Raw genomic sequence first — 19,074 nt, forward strand, 5'->3', positions numbered from 1 at the left:
AGTTTAGAATTTTCCATGAAGATATAGCTCCAGAAATGTGGAGGGGGGAAAAAAAAGCTATAAAAGATTTTTCATAAAGCATTATTTGTAACAAAAATATTGGAAACAACTCCAATTATAGGAAAATGATTGAACAATTATCATAATTCACAAGACAGAGTACTCTACCGAGGTTTACTTTTAAAAAAGAACCTCATGACGAGAAGTCATTTTCTACATGTAGGTTTAGATTTAGTTATATACATCTTTATTTATTCAAAATAAAATATAAGAAGAATAAATCAAAATATTGGTTACCTCCACGTGTGTGAGAATATAGAAAGGCTACACGATGACTAAAAATATTCTTAGTATACCTATATGTTAGTATCCAGTCAGGAAAACAGAAACCACATAAATTATATTGACAATATAATTTAGGAGCTTTTGTACATTAATACTGGAAGAATGAAAAGGCAACCATGACACAGCGAGGTAACAGAGACAGCAATTGCCTAAAATATCTCCCAACCCAAAGGCTAGGAATACAAAGAAGGAGAATGGAGGAAGCAATCTGGAGAGTAGGAACACATTTTTCTGAAGACAGCGGACTGATTCCCTGGTAAGTGCTAGAACTTTGGGAGCTCTGAGAAAGAACACAATGAAGCTGAGACTCAGACGCCTGAAAATAGTGTTCTTACTGGCTAGTCTAACAGTACTAGAAGAAGCTGTAATCTGGAAACAAGTGCTACTAGAAAGATCGTTGACTGTCTGGATAAAGGGATGTCGCAGGAGAAATTCAGAAAGGGGAAACAAATAAACAGGAAGAAAGTTCTTTCTCCATCCCCCATTTTTTCAGTCCCCTTTGGCATCCTGTGGTAGACTCAAACAGGACGAGAGGTGTTGAGGGTGAAATACAGTTCATAGTGTCAGAATGATAGAGAGAAATATGCAGCAGGGGTTTGGGAGCTGAGAGAAAAAAGCTTATTAGCCAACATAGCCCATTCTTTTTGGTGACCAAATAGCCATACACACATTTCTACATATATGTGAGATTCTTTGTAACAGAATAAAAATATATGCCTTAATAAATTTGTTAAAATGTACAAAATGATATGCACCTATCCTTCACTTAAATATGAATACTCTCATCTTCCTCAAAAGGTAACATAAAATCCTCATTGTAGGAATATACATCATTGGACAATGTTAATTATTCATCAAAGGCAATCATAATCAAACAAATATCACATAACCAAAAGAAAAAAAGAAACTGAAAATGAACCACCAGCTATTCTTATATAAAATAATGAAAGGAGGAGGAAATAAGAAAAAATAAATTTTGAACAATGGAAACATTTTATATATTCAAAAATGAATCAAAGATGCAAAAAAGCAGTACAATTAACTACATATAGAAATGAATGGATGTATCAAATGGACAATATAATTACATGGAGATAATAGAATTAATATAAATATATTTGACTATAGTATTTCAGCTATGCACCCTGGATATAGTCTAACTACAAAGGAAGCAAAAATAACTGGAATTTTACTCAGTAGGGGTGTTGTTTGGTGGATATTGTCTAAGTCTTTCAATTATTAGGTAAAGTAATGATGATGATGGAGGAAGAGAAGGCAGACGAGAGATGATAGACAGATGGGTGGATGATACAGACAATGAGTAAACAGACTGTACTTAGGAAATAGAGTTCATTTTGAGAGAAGAGAGTAGGTAAGCCAGAAGAGAAGGAACCTGAGATCTCTGTAAGAACACATGATTTTTGTCCTGGATCTGTTCCCCACAAAGGCCTAGAAATGTAATATCAGTAACAATGAACAGAGTGGCATCAGATCATAGTCTGTAAATACCATTTGGATAAATAACTGATCACAAACATGGGCAAAGAAATAGAATACCCTTTTGTGACTGAAAGTGAGGAAGTGTCCCCAAACCATTAATGGAATTAAGGGATTTTCATTGCCTAAATCAGGGAATTTGAGCATATAAGAATAATTCTAATGATTTATAATATATTAAATTTTTAATAGTCATGAGCCCTTCCTCCCACCAAAAAGAAAAAGAAAAAAAAAAAACTAGGAAAGGAAAAAATTCCAGCTACTAAATGTAGAAGAAAAAATAGAAAATCACTATTTTGAAGGCTTTCCATGTGTGTGTGAACTCTCTATCACTCAATCATTTCCAACTCTATGTGACCCCATGAACTGTAGCCCACAAGTCTCCTCTGTGCTAGGGATTCTTTAGACAAGAATACTGGAGTGGGTTGCCATTTCCACTTCCAGAGGATCTTCTCAAGCCAGGCATCAAACCCCTATCTCCTATGTCTCTTGCATTAGCAGGTGGGTTCTTTACCACTGAGCCACCTGGGAAGCCTTGAAGGCTTTCCAATGGATGCTAAAACCATTAGAGAAGGTTGTTGAGAAATAAAATCCAAAGTCTTAAAGTTTTGGTGAAACAGAGTTCCCTAGAGGTTACCTATTAATTATAAAGAATAATAGATACATTAAAGTGAAGAAGTCTAACAGACACTAACTTTAAGTCATTGATCTAATAATACCTAAAAAGGTGTAAAATTACCTTATGTGCCTTCTGATGCAATGCCCTGAGAAGGACACAGTATCACCTACAATATTATTTCCAAAAATATTGAATATGAACTTACTCATGAGGAAATAGACAAACCCAGATTAGGTGACATCCAAACATTTTTTGCATCACATGCCTGAAATGTACTTCTAAATGTTTAGCAACTTGCACAAGATAAAACAACCATGGCAAATGAACCTAGGACTGTTCATTGTATTTTCTTTTAACCTTTCTCAGGAAACTCTAGGAATAGAACAACAGCTCTTCAAAATTGCCCCAAGCTAGGCTGAGGAGATCAGACCTTTATTATCAATCATCTGATGGGGGCTTCCCTAGAAAAGAGGGGGTATGGGCAGGGCCACTCTCCAGCAAAGACAATAATCCCAAAAGGGGATTCCTGAGAGCTTTCTCTCTATAGTGCTCCCAGCAGCTGAGCAAACAAATACACCTTTCAGGTGCATCTGGGCAGCACATCACAATGTGCCCTATGGATACTTCAAAATGCATAAACTTCAGAAGCTACTGCTAGAAGGTTATTATTTCCCAGCTTAAGGAAAACAAAGGGGAAGGAGATCTTCTGCACCAATGTGACTCTTGATAACATACCACATTCGCTCCTAGTATTGTTATTGCTGCCAGAGATTTATTTTTGTAGCTATCCATTTAAACCTACTTTTGTTTAGGTAACTCTAAAGAAAACAGCTCTTTTCACCCTGAAATTATGTGCCTAGTTTAGCTGAAAGAAATATGATAATACATGATTTTAACTGAAATATAGTACAGCAATTTTCCTCTGAGAAGGTCAGGGTTAACATTCAATGCCTTTATTCATATAAAGAAACATCTTTAACTTGTATCAGCGTATTTTCATTAAGTTCACTTTGCCCTTCAAGGTGCAAAGGGGCTTTCATCTATAAGAAGGCAACAACTGACCCAGCAATACCACTTCTGGGCATACACACTGAGGAAACCAGATCTGAAAGAGACACGTGCACCCCAATGTTCATCGCAGCACTGTTTATAATAGCCAGGACATGGAAGCAACCTAGATGCCCATCAGCAGATGAATGGATAAGGAAGCTGTGGTACATATACACCATGGAATTTTTCTCAGCCATTAAAAAGAATTCATTTGAACCAGTCCTAATGAGATGGATGAAACTGGAGCCCCTTATACAGAGTGAAGTAAGCCAGAAAGATAAAGAACATTACAGCATACTAACACATATATATGGAATTTAGAAAGATGGTAACGATAACCCTATATGCAAAACAGAAAAAGAGACACAGAAATACAGAACAGACTTTTGAACTCTGTGGGAGAAGGTGAGGGTGGGATGTTTCAAAAGAACAGCATGTATACTATCTATGGTGAAACAGATCACCAGCCCAGGTGGGATGCATGAGACAAGTGCTCCAGCCTGGTGCACTGGGAAGACCCAGAGGAATCGGGTGGAGACGGAGATGGGAGGGGGGATCGGGATGGGGAATAAGTGTAAATCTATGGCTGATTCATATCAATGTATGACAAAACCCACTGAAATGTTGTGAAGTAATTAGCCTCCAACTAATAAAAAAATTAAAAAAAAAAATAAAAGCAAAAAGAAAAAAAAAAAAAAGAAGGCAACAACTAATTAGAAATAAAATTGCAAGAAAGGCATAGATTAAGCTTCAAAAATGGCACAGCCATTGTAGACAAGACTTTCCAAAGGATCTAGAAAACACTCAGAACTGCAAAATAGAAACCAGAAACTGGGCTCTTTCAGGAAATATTTCAAAGTTGCAATGGCCTTTTTGTTACAAATCTAACACTCAGAAAGTGTGTGTGTGCTCACTGAGTGCACCCAGAGTCATGCACATGCATGCACATGCGTGTGCGCTCACATACACACACACACACACACTAATTTAAAGAGCATTCTTCCTAGTGGCTCACAGGGATGAGGTTTATAAATTTGTCCCCTGGTGGCTCAGCAATAAAGAATCCACCTGCAATGCAAGAGACATTGGTTTAATCCCTGGGTTGGAAAGATCCCCTGGACATGGAAAGGGCAATTCACTCCAATATTGTTGCTGAGAAATCACATGGGTAGAGGAGCCTGGCGGGCTACAGTCCATGGGGTTGCAAGAGTCAGACATGACTTAGCTACTAAATCACCACCAACTACCACAGGACAGTCACAGTTGCAAATGTTTTATCCTTTGTATCAATAGCATGAACTACTATTTCACCCTGGAAATTTCAAATTTGACATTCATATAGACTATACTAGATAGCATATTAAAAAGCAGAGACATTACTTTGTCAACAAAGGTCCATCTAGTCAAGGCTATGGTTTTTCCAGTGGTCATGTACGGATGTGAGAGTTGGACTATAAAGGAAGCTGAATGCCGAAGAATTGATGCTTTTGAACTGGGGTTTTGGAGAAGACTCTTGAGAGTCCCTTGGACTGCAAGGAGATCCAACCAGTCCATCCTAAAGGAGATCAGTCCTGGGTGTTCATTGGAAGGACTGATGCTGAAGCTGAAACTCCAATACTTTGGCCACCTGATGTGAAGAACTGATTCATATTGGAAAAGACCCTGATGCTGGGAAAGATTGAAAGTGGGAAGAGAAGGGGATGACAGAGGGTGAGATGGTTGGATGGCATCACCGATTCAATGGACATGAGTTTGAGTAAACTCCGGGTGTTGGTGATGGGCCGGGAGGCCTGGCATGCCTCAGTCCATGGGGTCCAAAGAGTCGAACATGACTGAGCGACTGAACTGAACTGAACTGATAGACTATCAGACAATATTTGTAAACTGAAATTTACTTATTATTTATGGTATATGTGGAGGCTGGAAATTTCAGGGTATAGACAGAAAATGGTAAGATTATAGAAAGTGCACAAAGATCCAGTGTTAGGATGTATCCTTTTTTATTTTTATTTATAAAATAGCATAATGTCTAACACATAATAGGCATGCAATATGTATTCAATGTATAAATCTTATTGTCTCTCCAACAGAGAAAAGCCTGTCAATTTTAGGAAGTATAAAAATAATGTTACTGATTAAAATGTTCTATATGTTTTGAGCAATTTTAATGGGCAGAACCTCATAATGATTTAACTATTTAATTATTAATATTTTGTTCTTTATAAGCTCAACCAAATAAAAATTTGCCTAGCTCTTTTGATAATATTGCCCATCTTTGTTTAACAAAATATTATTCCTAAAAATCAGCAAGCACATTGAGTATCTACTTCTTATCTTGTCCAGTGAGTTTGAATGGCTTCTATGTCAGCCATTTAGAAAATGTAGTATCTATAAATATTTTTTTTCTCTTTTTTGAAAATTCCATGGGGATAGAAGGAAAGATTTTTGATTATTTTTCAGCCTGATATCAAATGTACATAAGATCATACTTAAGAGTGGTCAAACCAAATGAATTCTCCCAGTTTATCTTAAAGTGGCTCCCATATAAATAGAATAAATTTGTCCATGTAGGGATAGAAAATAGAAAAAAATCAACAGGCAGGGAAAATTCCTGGACATGCATATCTTAAAACAGGTTGCAAAAGCTATTGAAAGGTTAATATTTGTGAGGTAGTTATAGTTTTAATCATAAATACTAGAACTACAGAGTTAACAAAACAGTTCTAGGGCAATTTGGGTTATAACTATTAACTTTATAAATTTATTTTGTTACTGCTTTAACAAGACAGAAAACATGAGTTGTTTGAATTTGAGTATGATAGTCTCTTTTCAATCAATTAAATCTGCTCTGCCCCTCCCCCCTCCTACCTTCCACCTCCTGCCTTTTAAAATGTTTCCTAATGTAGTACTTGTTCTGGCATATGTGATTTTATTTTGAAATTAGTTTTTTGTAGTTACTGCTTGGCTTTTTCTTCTTTCTGAGACATTCATTTTGAATCTCTGTCAAGAAATAAAACTGTTATCTCTAAATGGGGAGTGTATGCAATAAGCTCAGTCAATGTTGAATTTCAATGAACTTCATAGTTCTAGTGTCATGAAACTCTGTCAAATGTTAAAAGAAATTATAGATAGAATTCTTAGGAAAGCTTTCAAATCACAGCCTTTTCTGTCAACATTTGATAATGACCTAAAATCTATGATCTATCAAGGTACTGAGGTGTGATACTGAGCCTCTGAGGAAAAATCATGACATTCTTAGGCCAGCATAATAACAATTTGTATTTTCAGTTTTGAGCATTTCTACATTTTCTAATTGTGTTTTTTTCAATCTACTGCATGGAAAATATGAAAAATAATAGACAATGAAAATATTCATTCATTTGATACTTGGAAGGATTTCTCATTAACATGACTGCATGTTTACTTAGCAGTTCTCTCTTTCCACATTTCAAGAAAAACTAATATGAAAATTTTATGGGATTTTTAATCTAAATGTTCTAAATGGAGACACAATAAATGTTATTTAATAGCTCAACCACAGCATTAAATACATATTTTAAAAGGTCTTTTCCATTTTATCTGTAACAGCATTATATTTCCTTAGAGTAAATAATATAGGTCATGTACAATAGTGTTGCTTACCCTAAATTAGTCAGATTTTTTTAAAACAATGATGAAAAATCTGTGGAAATTAACATTCAAGTGAGTATCAGATACCTTGTAATTCTTATCATAGTTAATATGGTTCAAAGGGCCGTCACATCACTTATTAACTAAAACCAATCTCAAACCTGCTTCCTGCTTCAACTAATACAGCCCATATTCTTGAACATTCAAGACTGGAATTGTAGGGCCTCAAACAGACATTTAGAAAACAGTAACTATTTAAAGAAAACCCTAGGACTATTGTTGATTCTTACCCTGTTGGGTCCAGTCACAAATGATTTCATCGCTACTGATCTTGATCCAAGCCATTGTGAGTGAAGATCTATAGCACAAAATAGCTACCTTCAACAAGCCTTCATGGAGATGATGGGATTAAAAAGCCAAGTTACAAAGGCCTACTTCATAGAGAGCTGCAAGTAAAAGGGCTACACCATCCCAGCCTGACACTAATAGGAAAAGATTTGTACAACAATATTTTCAGGTGTGTTCACGTAGTATATAGGCTGTAAACTCAAAGAACAGAGTCCATGAAAATTCTGTACATTGATTTTTTTTTTTTTTTCACGGTACCTAGTACAATGACTGAAGCAGTAAAAAGATGCTCAAGGAATGAATGGGTCAAGGCTCAAGAATCACTGTAACCAGCTGTGCAGAACTCTTCCTTCCTTCCTGGTAGTCTCACTAATTTCCTGAGAACAACCATACAACTGTAGGGGAAAAAACCTTTTCCTTTCTTCCTGGCTAGGTTCTTTGGCTTGGTCTAATGATTTAATTTACATGAGACAGATTGTGTGCTATGTTTGCTAAGTCACTTCAGTCATGTCTGACTCCTTGCAACTCCATAGGCTGTAGCCTGCTAGGCTCCTCTGTCCATTGGATTCTCCAGGCAAGAGTACAGGAGTGGGTGGTCATTTCCTTCTCCAGGGGATTTTTGGAACCCAGGGATCAAACTAACACCTCTTATATCTCCTGAATTGGCAGATGGATTCCTTACCACTTGGACTACCAGGGAAGCCCAAATTTTGTAGGTACAGAGCTCATAAAAATATGAGACTCAAAGAAGTGACCAAAGTAGCAGCTTTATACCTTTTAGACAAAGAAATACTACGTTTGTGAAAAACTGACTAAACAGAAGTCTTTGGCTTTGGGGTAGTTAATTAGTGAAGAAGTAACAAGGTTTTGATCAGCTGTGAAGAGATACCCCATGTCCAAGGTAAGAGAAACCCAAGTAAGACAGTAGGTATTGTGAGAGGGCATCAGAGGGCAGACACACTAAAACCATAATCACAGAAAACTAGCCAATCTGATCACAGGATCACAGCCTTGTCTAACTCAATGAAACAGCCATGCCGTGTGGGGCCACCCAAGACGGTCGGGTCATGGTGGAGAGGTTTGACAGGATGTGGTCCACTAGAGAAGGGAATGGCAAACCACTTCAGTATTCTTGCCTTGAGAACTCCATGAACAGTATGAAAAGGCAAAATTATAGGATACTGAAAGAGGAATTCCCCAGGTCTGTAGGTGCACAATATGCTACTGGAGATCAGTGAAGAAATAACTCCAGAAAGAATGAAGGGATGGAGCCAAAGCAAAAACAATACCCAGTTGTGGATGTTACTGGTGATAGAAGCAAGGTCCGATGCTGTAAAGAGCAATATTGCATAGGAACCTGGAATGTTAGGTCCATGAATCAAGGCAAATTGGAAGTGGTCAAGCAGGAGATGGCAAGAGTGAATGTCAACATTTTAGGAATCAGCCAACTAAAATGGACTGGAATGGGTGAATTTAAGTCAGATGACCATTATATCTACTACTGTGGGCAGGAATCCCTTAGAAGAAATGGAGTAGCTATCATGGTCAATAAAAGAGTCTGAAATGCAGTACTTGGATGCAATCTCAAAAATGACAGAATGATTTCTGTTCATTTCCAAGGCAAATCATTCAATATCACGGTAATCCAAGCCTATGCCCCAACCAGTAACACTGAAGAAGGTGAAATTGAATGGTTCTATGAAGACCTACAAGAACTCTTAGAACTAACATGCAAAGCACATGTTCCTTTCATTATAGGGGATTGGAATGCAAAAGTAGGAAGTCAAGAAACACCTGGAGTAACAGGCAAATTTGGCCTTGGAGTACAGAATGAAGCAGGGCAAAGGCTAAGAGTTCTGCCAAGAGAACGCACTGGTCATAGCAAACACTCTCTTCCAACAACACAAGAGAAGACTCTACACATGGACATCACCAGATGGTCAACACTGAAATCAGATTGATTATATTCTTTGCAGTCAAAGATGGAGAAGCTCTATACAGGCAGCAAAAAAAAGACCAGGAGCTGACTGTGGCTCAGATCATGAATGCCTTATTGCCAAATTCAGACTTAAACTGAAGAAAGTAGGGAAAACCACTAGACCATTCAGGTATGACCTAAATCAAACCCCTTATGACTATACAATGGAAGTGAGAAATAGATTTAAGGGACTGGATCTGATAGGCAAGAGCCTGATGAACTATGGGCAGAGGTTCGTGACACTGTACAGGTGACAGGGATCAAGACCACCCCAGTGGAAAAGAAATGCAAAAAGGCAAAATGGTTGTCTGAGGAGGCCTTACAAATAGCTGTGAAAAGAATAGAAGCAAAAAGCAATGGAGAAAAGGAATGATATTCCCATTTGAATGCAGAGCTCCAAAGAATAGGCAGGAGAGATAAGAAAGCCTTCCTCAGTGATCAATGCAAAGAAATAGAGGAAAACAACAGAATGGGAAAGACTAGAGATCACTACAAGAAAATTAGAGATACCAAGTGAATATTTCATGCAACGATGGGTTTGATAAAGGACAGAAATGGTATGAACCTAACAGAAGAAGAAGATATTAAGAAGACGTGGCAAGAATACACTGAAGAACTGTACAAAAAAGATGTTTACGACCGAGATAATCACATCAGTGTGATCACTCACCTAGAGCCAGACATCCTGGAATGTGAAGTCAAGTGGGCCTTAGAAAGCATTACTACCAACAAAGCTAGTGGATGTGATGGAATTCCAGTTGAGCTATTTCAAATCCTGAAAGATGATGCTGTGAAAGTGCTGCACTCAATATGCCAGCAAATTTGGAAAACTCAGCAGTGGCCACAGGACTGGAAAAGGTCAGTTTTCAATCCAATCCCTAAGAAAGGCAATCCCAAAGAATGCTCAACTACCGCACAATTGACTCATCTCATACACTAGCAAAGTAATGCTCAAAATTCTCCAAGCCATGCCTCAGCAATACGTGAACCGTGAACTTCCGGATGTCAAGCTGGTTTTAGAAAAGGCAGAGGAATCAGAGATCAAATTGCCAATATCCGCTGGATCATTGAAAAAGCAAGAGAGTTCCAGAAAAACATCCATTTCTGCTTTGTTGACTACACCAAAGCCTTCGACCGTGTGGATCACAATAAACTGTGGAAAACTCTGAAAGAGATGGGAATACCAGACCACCTGACCTGCCTCTTGAGAAACCTGTGTGCAGGTCAGGAAACAACAGTTAAAACTGGACATGGAACAACAGACTGGTTCCAAATAGGAGAAGGAGTACGTCAAGGCTGTATCTTGTCACTGTGCTTATGTAACTTATATACAGAGTACATCATGAGAAACGCCTGGCTGGAAGAAGCAGAAGCTGGAATCAAGATTGCCGGGAGAAATATCAATAACCTCAGATATGCAGATGACACCACCCTTATGGCAGAAAGTGAAGAGGAACTAAAAAGCCTCTTGATGAAAGTGAAAGAGGAGAGTGAAAAAGTTAGCTTAAAGCTCAACAGTCAGAAAACTAAGATCATGGCATCTGGTCCCATCACCTCATGGGAAATATATGGGGAGACAGTGGAAATAGTGTTAGACTTTGTTTTGGGGGGCTCCAAAATCAGTGCAGATGGTAACTGCAGCCATGAAATTAAAAGATGCTTACTCCTTGGAAGGAAAGTTATGACCAACCTAGATAGCATATTAAAAAGCAAAGACATTACTTTGCCAACAAAGGTCCATCTGGTCAAGGCTATGGTTTTTCCAGTAGTCATGTAAGGATGTGAGAGTTGGACTGTGAAGAAAGCTAAGCGCCGAAAAATTGATGCTTTTGAACTATAGTGTTGGAGAAGACTCTTGAGAGTCCCTTGGACTGCAAAGAGATCCAACTAGTCCATCCTAAAGGAGATAAGTCCTGGGGTTCATTGGAAGAACTGATGCTGAAGCTGAAACTCCAGTACTTTGGCCACCTCACGCGAAGAGTTGACTCATTGGAAATGACCCTGATGCTGGGAGGGATTGGGGGCAGAGGAGAAGGGGATGACAGAGGATGAGATGGCTGGATGGCATCACCAACTCGATGGGCATGGGTTTGGGTAGACTCTGGGAGTTGGTGATGGACAGGGAGGCCTGGTGTGCTGCAATTCATGGGGTCGCAAAGAGTCGGACACGACTGAGCGACTGAACTGAACTGAATTGAACTGAACAAGGTTTATTTACACAGTCTTCTTGGTCTGAATTCCCTATCTCTGTCTCTCTACCTCCCCGTATAAGGAGGGTAACTTTCCCTTGGGATATTTATTTCCTGCCTTCAGAGGAACAGAAGAAGGTCAGAGTATCCTTCCTGCGTCTGCTGTTTCTTAAGTAATCTTAATGCAAAATAACCAATATGCCAATGTGGCTTATTGGGGGTGGCATACATTGCTCTTCTCCACAACCATAGTAAATGCCCTCAGGTAGACATGCCTGTGAATGTGTTTGTGTGATGGGTATGAATATGACACAGCAGTGATGAATATCCCCCACAAGAATAGGAATTAGCATCTCCAGACAGTGCTTTAAGACGCGGCTATTAAAATTATGCAATTTGAAATCAAAAGCACACAGAAATGCAGTGTTCAGAAAATTAAATTTTCCCATATTTGAGAGTATTATTAGAGTTATTCAAAATTTTAAAGCTCCATTATTAGTTAATAGGGATTTAGGTTTTAATCTTAGCACTAATTGGAAGACTTGGAAATTTATTGCAACCAAAATAATGATTAGTATTTTAAAGGAACTTAAGCTGAAAATCAAATCATAGATTAAATTTAAATCAAAGAGAATAAGAATATTTAAGTACAGCAAAAATAAGTCCTTATAATGCAATTTCTTTGGTAAATCACAAAAAAACATAATTTGCTGTTTATTTGGAGCACTGAATCAAATTCACAATTAGGGTATTATTAAATTTTATATCTTATGCTTACCAATAAGAATGGAATCCTTGTCTTCTCTACTTATAACTCAAATGACAGTGTTTTCTACCTTTATATTTGCAGGACACTTTTTTTGCTCTCCTCTCATTTTACATTGGAGAAGGCAATGGCACCCCACTCCAGTACTCTTGCTTGGAAAATCCCATGAATGGAGCAGCCTGGTAGGCTGCGGTCCATGGGGTCACTAAGAATCGGACACGACTGAGCGACTTCACTTTCACTTTTCACTGTCATGCGTTGGAGAAGGAAATGGCAACCCACTCCAGTGTTCTTGCCTGGAGAATCCCAGGGACAGGGGCGCCTGGTGGGCTGCTGTCTATGGGGTCGCATAGAGTCGTACACGACTGAAGTGATTCAGCAGCAGCAGCAGCATTTTACATTAATCTGGGTAATTTAATTTATTCTCTTAATTCTAACTCTTAACTTGTGCTGTTTCTAAAAATTTCCAACTGATCTCATATAAGACCTCTTTCCTGGAATTCAAGCTTACAAATCTATCTAGGCATCTTCATCTTGATGTTCTACAGACCTTAAACTCACCATGTTGAAGCAGGTTACATCATCTCCTGCCTGATTCCTAAATCCAAGTACTTTTCCTACATTACTTAATTCATTATGTATGAAGTTCCCCCAAATAGTGCAAAGTCAACATCAATCAGATATCCTCCTTCACTTTCCATACCCACTTAATCATTATTTCATATCAATTCTATCTCCCAAAGTTCTCCCTAATCTATCCACTTCTGATGCAGCCACAATTGCCATTCTCTGTCAACCAGTCTTTCTGAATCTGATCTTGCCTCTGACACAGACTCCCAATGCCATTCATCCTTTACCCTGAAGCCAGGTGATCCTTAAAAGGGGCAGATCTGACTACTATAGCACATCAGATAGAATTCAGTGGTTCCCCACTGCCCTACAATTTATTAACTTAGATGCACAGTCTGACTTTCAGCATTTTATGATCTTTCCCATTCCTTTACCTCATTGACTAAAGTTCAGTGAAGTTGAACTGCTAAAATTAAGTCCATACCTTCTGTGAGACTGAGCTGTGTTCCCTTCAAATTAATACATTGAATTTTTAACCCCTAAGGTGCCTTAAGGAGATAATAAAGGTAAAATGAGGTCATAAGGGTTGGGTCTTAATTCAAAAGGACCACTATCCTTATAAGATAAGGAGACAGCAAGAGTATACTCACTCAGAGGTAAGATTGTAGTGAGGACACATCAAGAAGGCAGCTATCTGCAAGATGAAGAGAGAGACCTTATGGAAACAAACTTGAGGGCACTTGGATCTTAGACTTCTAAGAAAGTTTTACAGAACAGTGAAAAATAAATTTCTGTTTTTAGGTAATTCAGCCCGTGATATTCTATTATGCCCCCCCCCCCCAGCACAATAATAAACCCTCCTTCTATTCTGAGCCTAGAAATACCTCACTTCCCCTTTTCCTGCATCACTTCAAGACTCCTCAAAATGGGCAAGCTAATTCCTGCTGGTCTTTCATGCCTCAGCCAAACTATTATTACATATAAAAATCTTGACCCCCCTCCTTTAAGCAACACTGGACACTGCAGCCCCTTTTATTGTATTTAAATGGCCTACATTGTAAATGGCATTTAACTGCAAATTATTTGCAACCAGGGGATGTATTTTATACATTCATTTATCCCCAGGACCTGGGACAGGCACTGAAATCAAATTTTTTGAACAAATGAATAAACAATAGTACACAGTAACTGTGTACTAACTGATAAGTAAGAGAAGGGCCAGTTACGCCAAAAGCTTTCACCAAATTTAAGGAGAACTTGAATGGGGTATAATTAAAGTGTTAAGAGTAACTCCAAAAGTTCAATAAATGAGTAAGTCAAGGGAAAACCATACACTTAGGTTTGATGTTCAAACTAAGGGTAAGCACCTGATCCATAAACAAAAACAAGAAGCATGGCAAAGCACAGATCAGACAGCATATTAGGACTAGATTTAGACATCAGTAATTATTCTACATCAAATAGACTCGTGCATTTGTACAAAAGTGTAAATTTCATCTCTTTGGTTTCTTTTCCTTCCACATACACTTTTAGGAAAATGATTGTAAAATAAACCTTTTAAGATTTCATGAGATACTTCATGTTTGGTCCTTCTAATGGTTCTATTAAGTCTCTTCAAAGGGGCACTTTTCTACCAGAGCAAACTTGAAAGAACAGAACATTTATTCCAAAAGCAATTTCCTTCCCCAGTTATTTTCTGTATTCCCCTGGCAGTGTTTTTCAACAGTTTTACTTGAATAAGAGCTTATTCAGTCCCAAGGCAGTTTCTACTGCTGCTTGAACCTGTAGTCAAGTCTCAGACCTTTGCGACTCACCCCCCTGCCACCCACCACCGGTCCGCTACTATGGAAATGATTATAATTACACAGTACCTATTTTATTGCAAGTTAAATTAAGATATTTTTAAATAATAAGTTGGAGCAAAATCTTACAAAAGGTATTAAAAAATGCATTTTGCTTTTTCTTTTAATCCATTCAAGAAATCAAACAACTTCTAAATGGTTAATGTTTATAGGAAAATATTAAAAGCAAAGATATAATAGTGATGATGATGATACTAATAAAAATGATTCCTTATACTTATATATCTCGGAGGAGGGCATGATAACCACTCCAGTAATCTTGCCTGGAGAATCCCATGGATAGAGAGGTCTGGTGGGCTGCAGTCCATGGGGTCGCAAAGAGTTGGACATGACTGAGTGACTAAACACATACTTATATATATTATAAAGTTTGCAACAGGCAGGTTTACAACAGCCCTGGGGGAAAAGAAGGATTAATTTTAATATCTCCATCTCAAAGATAGGAAAACAGACTAAGAGAAGTTAATTTACTTAAAATTGTTAAGTTTTTCATCCAGAAGAGGCATTATAGACATATCTGGTGTCAGTTCCTTTGTTTTGAAAATGACAGGTCTGAAGACCCAACATTTGGTAAGTGGTGCACATTTCACCAGTCTGCTGTGTAGACAGAACTGTGTAGACACTCAGGCTCTTCTTATGCCTGAGCTCCATGCAGAGTAAAGCCAATTTCAGGAAAAGTCTGTTTATTATTTTTTGACCAGTATGTATGAGATGAAAGTAATTAAGTGGCTCCAAGAAGCCCTGAGTGTCAGTAAAAGGAGCCTTCTTGGGAAGTTTAGACACAAATTAACAAAAACAATTTGCAGAAGATTGATACCATTGAGCGTCTGCTGAGACCTATCTGATATCCCTCCTACCTGCTTGTCACCACAGTGTATTCTGCTTTTTAGCCTTCTAGGATATTCCTACTGGCGGAGAGTATCTGTACTATAAGGGGATTTTCAATTTCCTCCACTTTTGCATCTTTACTCCCATTATTTCATCACCACTACTACTAGAGATGTCAAATAAGATTGGAGGAGAGGAAAACAAGCTCTTCATCAGAAAGTGATCCTGGATTCACAGTGTCAGGCCATTTGCATGCAACTAAATTCACACCAAACAGCCGCAGAATGCTTTTATGTGTTAGCAGAAGTATTTTAAACGATGGCACTAGTATCCTGGCCAAAAAAAAAAATGTGATTTTTTTTAAAAAATTGTGATATATTTTCCATAAGAAGCTAATGTAGTTTGTTTCTTTTTTAACCATACTCCAAATCTGTTCTTTGGTTAGCCCCTGAGTTTTCTGTACTCTCTTCACTCAAAACCTGATCGCAACTTCAGAATGTATCTCTAATGTTAGAAGTCTACCTTACAATCAGACAATTTTCCAGGCAGGGCAGCAAAAGCAGTCACTGTGACCCCTTCTTGGTACCTCCCTAGGTATTTAGGTTAATCTCTGAAGTTTACAGATTGTGTTCCTTTCTAATCAACCACTCCTGCCAAAAGAGGTGGATCTCATCAGGTAAGGAATACTTACCATTTTATTCTCTAAACACACATGTCACATATCACTCAGCAGTTTCCACCTGCCCCATAGTTGTGGATCCTGGGAAGGAAATGGGACATTTTCCATACTTCTGGCTCTCTGAATACTATCTTTATGAAAGGACAATACAGGTGTTATTCAGTGCAAGATTCCAGATCTTCTATTAGGGTTCCTCAAAGTCGACCTCAGCCTTTGAATCTCCTTCCTCAATTCACCACTCCTCCCTCCTCATCTTCCCCCCACCCGTTCTTCAAAGTTTTCAAACAGGGCTGTCAGTGTTTGTGCTCTGAATGCTGTTTTAAGGTTGCAGTTCCCAGGTGTCTCAAGCTAAAATTCCTGAGGCAGAGAACATTTATAGCTCAGCACATGTTTTCATAGGCAATGGGAAAAAATCCTTCCTCTGCTCCTAACGGACTTTCTTCAGTAATATGCTTCATGGCACCCCTGGATGTGTGGGGAGACTGACGTTGCCGGAATATTTCTTTTTTATGGCTTTTGTTGCTTTGACAGCTTTGATTTTATGGGAACTTTAATCATGTGTGTCCTATTTCTTCACCTCTGGCATTTTGCAAATATTCCATTTCTCTATCGCTACTAACATAACTGCCTTCAACAAATTGTGATTCATCAAACTGTTTCCCCCATGTCCTTCTACAATATCCACGGGGGAAACCCCAAAGGGAACTATGTCAGGCAAACAAGGCAATGCTAAATGCTCACGAGTGAGAAAATCTATTAATTAAAAAGGGGAGGAGAGAGAGAAATGAAAGGAAGAAAAAGTGCATGTATAAGTTAATGCAGCCCCAAGACACCACCCAGCAGTAACTTATACACTGACACTTTAAATAGGCTTTATGAGTCTGTTTACTCTACTCACGGCTACTCATGAAAAAATGCACTATCAAGTATCAGAACACAATGTACATGTATTATCTTAAAGATACAGTAAGCCAATAAATCATACCTGAGGTTTAGCAATATTATATTCCTCTTTCTTGTATATTCACAGAATAATGGAAGTGGAAATAAAAAAAGAGCTAGAGATGGAAAAGACCAAATAGGTTATCCGTTCAATCTTGCTCTGATAAAAAGATCAGTCTGAGGCAATATATCTTCGTCTTTGTCATCTGGAAATTAGTGCATTCTCTGTGTCATAGCTTTCAGACACTTTTTGTAGTAGTCTATTTTTGAATATTCTGAAGGAGATGGGAATACCAGACCACCTGACCTGCCTCTTGAGAAACCGGTATGCAGGTCAGGAAGCAACAGTTAGAACTGGACATGGAACAACAGACTGGTTCCAAATAGGAGAAGGAGTAGGTCAAGGCTGTATATTGTCACCCTGCTTATTTAACTTACATGCAGAGTACATCATGAGAAACGCTGAACTGGAAGAAGCATAAGCTGGAATCAAGATTGCTGGGAGAAATATCAATAACCTCAGATATGCAGATAACACCACCCTTATGGCAGAAAGTGAAGAGGAACTAAAAAGCCTCTCGATGAAAGTGAAAGAGGAGAGTGAAAAAGTTGGCTTAAAGCTCAACATTCAGAAAACTAAGATCATGGCATCTGGTCCCATCACCTCATGGGAAATAGATAGGGAGACAGTGGAAACAGTGTCAGACTTTATTTTTGGGGGCTCCAAAATCACTGCAGATGGTGATTACAACCAGGAAATTAAAAGACGCTTACTTCTTGGAAGGAAAGTTATGACCAACCTAGATAGCATATTAAAAAGCAGAGACATTACTTTGTCAACAAAGGTCCATCTGGTCAAGGCTATGGTTTTTCCAGTGGTCATGTATGGATGTGAGATTTGGACTGTGAAGAAAGCTGAGCACCAAAAAATTGATGCTTTTGAACTATAGTGTTGGAGAAGACTCTTGAGATTCCCTTGGACTGCAAGGAAATTCGACCAGTCCATCCTGAAGGAGATAAGTCCTGGGTGTTCATTGGAAGGACTGATGCTGAAGCTGAAACTCCAGTACTTTGGCCACCTCATGAGAAGAGTTGACCCATGGGGAATGACCCTGATGCTGGGAGGGATTGGGGGCAGCAGAAGGGGACAACAGACGATGAGATGGCTGGATGGCATCACCGACTTGATGGGCATGAGTTTGAATAAACTCCGGGAGTTTGTAATGGACAGGGAGGCCTGGCGTAGTGTGATTCACGGGGTCACAAAGAGTCGGACACGACTGACTGACTGAACTGAACTGAATGATTTTTGAATAGCAGAGTTGTTGGACTCTAGCTGTTTTCTTCTTAAAACCGGAACTAAATTTTTACTTAACTAATTTCCTGACCCTTTTTCTCATTTTAATTTCCTGACCCTGTGTAATATTTCTCTCTGCTCTTGGATATTTATACTATTCTGATATTCCTTGGATTATTCCCCAGTTTCTATTACTCATGTAAGATAGAGCCAGCAGCTGGCTCTTTTTTCCTGAGAGGCTACCCTAGGAAATATATATCACCTACCATGCCAACTGTTTTGTGTGTACTATTTTCCCAAGAGGGTGAGATTTGGGCAATGTTTTGAAAATCTTTGGAAAAGGAAATGCTTCTCTTCAGCCACTCTCCTTTTGAGCGCTTCCTAAGCCACAGAGAGATTTGCCCCGAGCCCCTGCAGCTATCTTGCTTCATTCTAGCAGGCTTTTCTACCTATTGAGCATGTATATTTCTGATT

The 19,074-nt window shown here is 38.5% G+C and overlaps 1 long non-coding RNA gene across 1 annotated transcript in view; it reads right to left on the reverse strand.

Annotated features, from left to right (window-relative positions):
* Positions 1-13,641: 13,641 nt before the first annotated feature.
* The window catches only part of LOC122677436, a 91,792-nt gene continuing 86,359 nt past the window's right edge, over positions 13,642-19,074 (reverse strand). The window contains exon 3 of the long non-coding RNA XR_006335783.1: positions 13,642-13,686. This is a non-coding gene — a long non-coding RNA (uncharacterized LOC122677436). The remainder of the gene's footprint in view (positions 13,687-19,074) is intronic.

Source organism: Cervus elaphus, chromosome 20 (genome assembly GCF_910594005.1).
Source record: "Cervus elaphus chromosome 20, mCerEla1.1, whole genome shotgun sequence".
Classification (NCBI taxonomy): domain Eukaryota; kingdom Metazoa; phylum Chordata; class Mammalia; order Artiodactyla; family Cervidae; genus Cervus; species Cervus elaphus.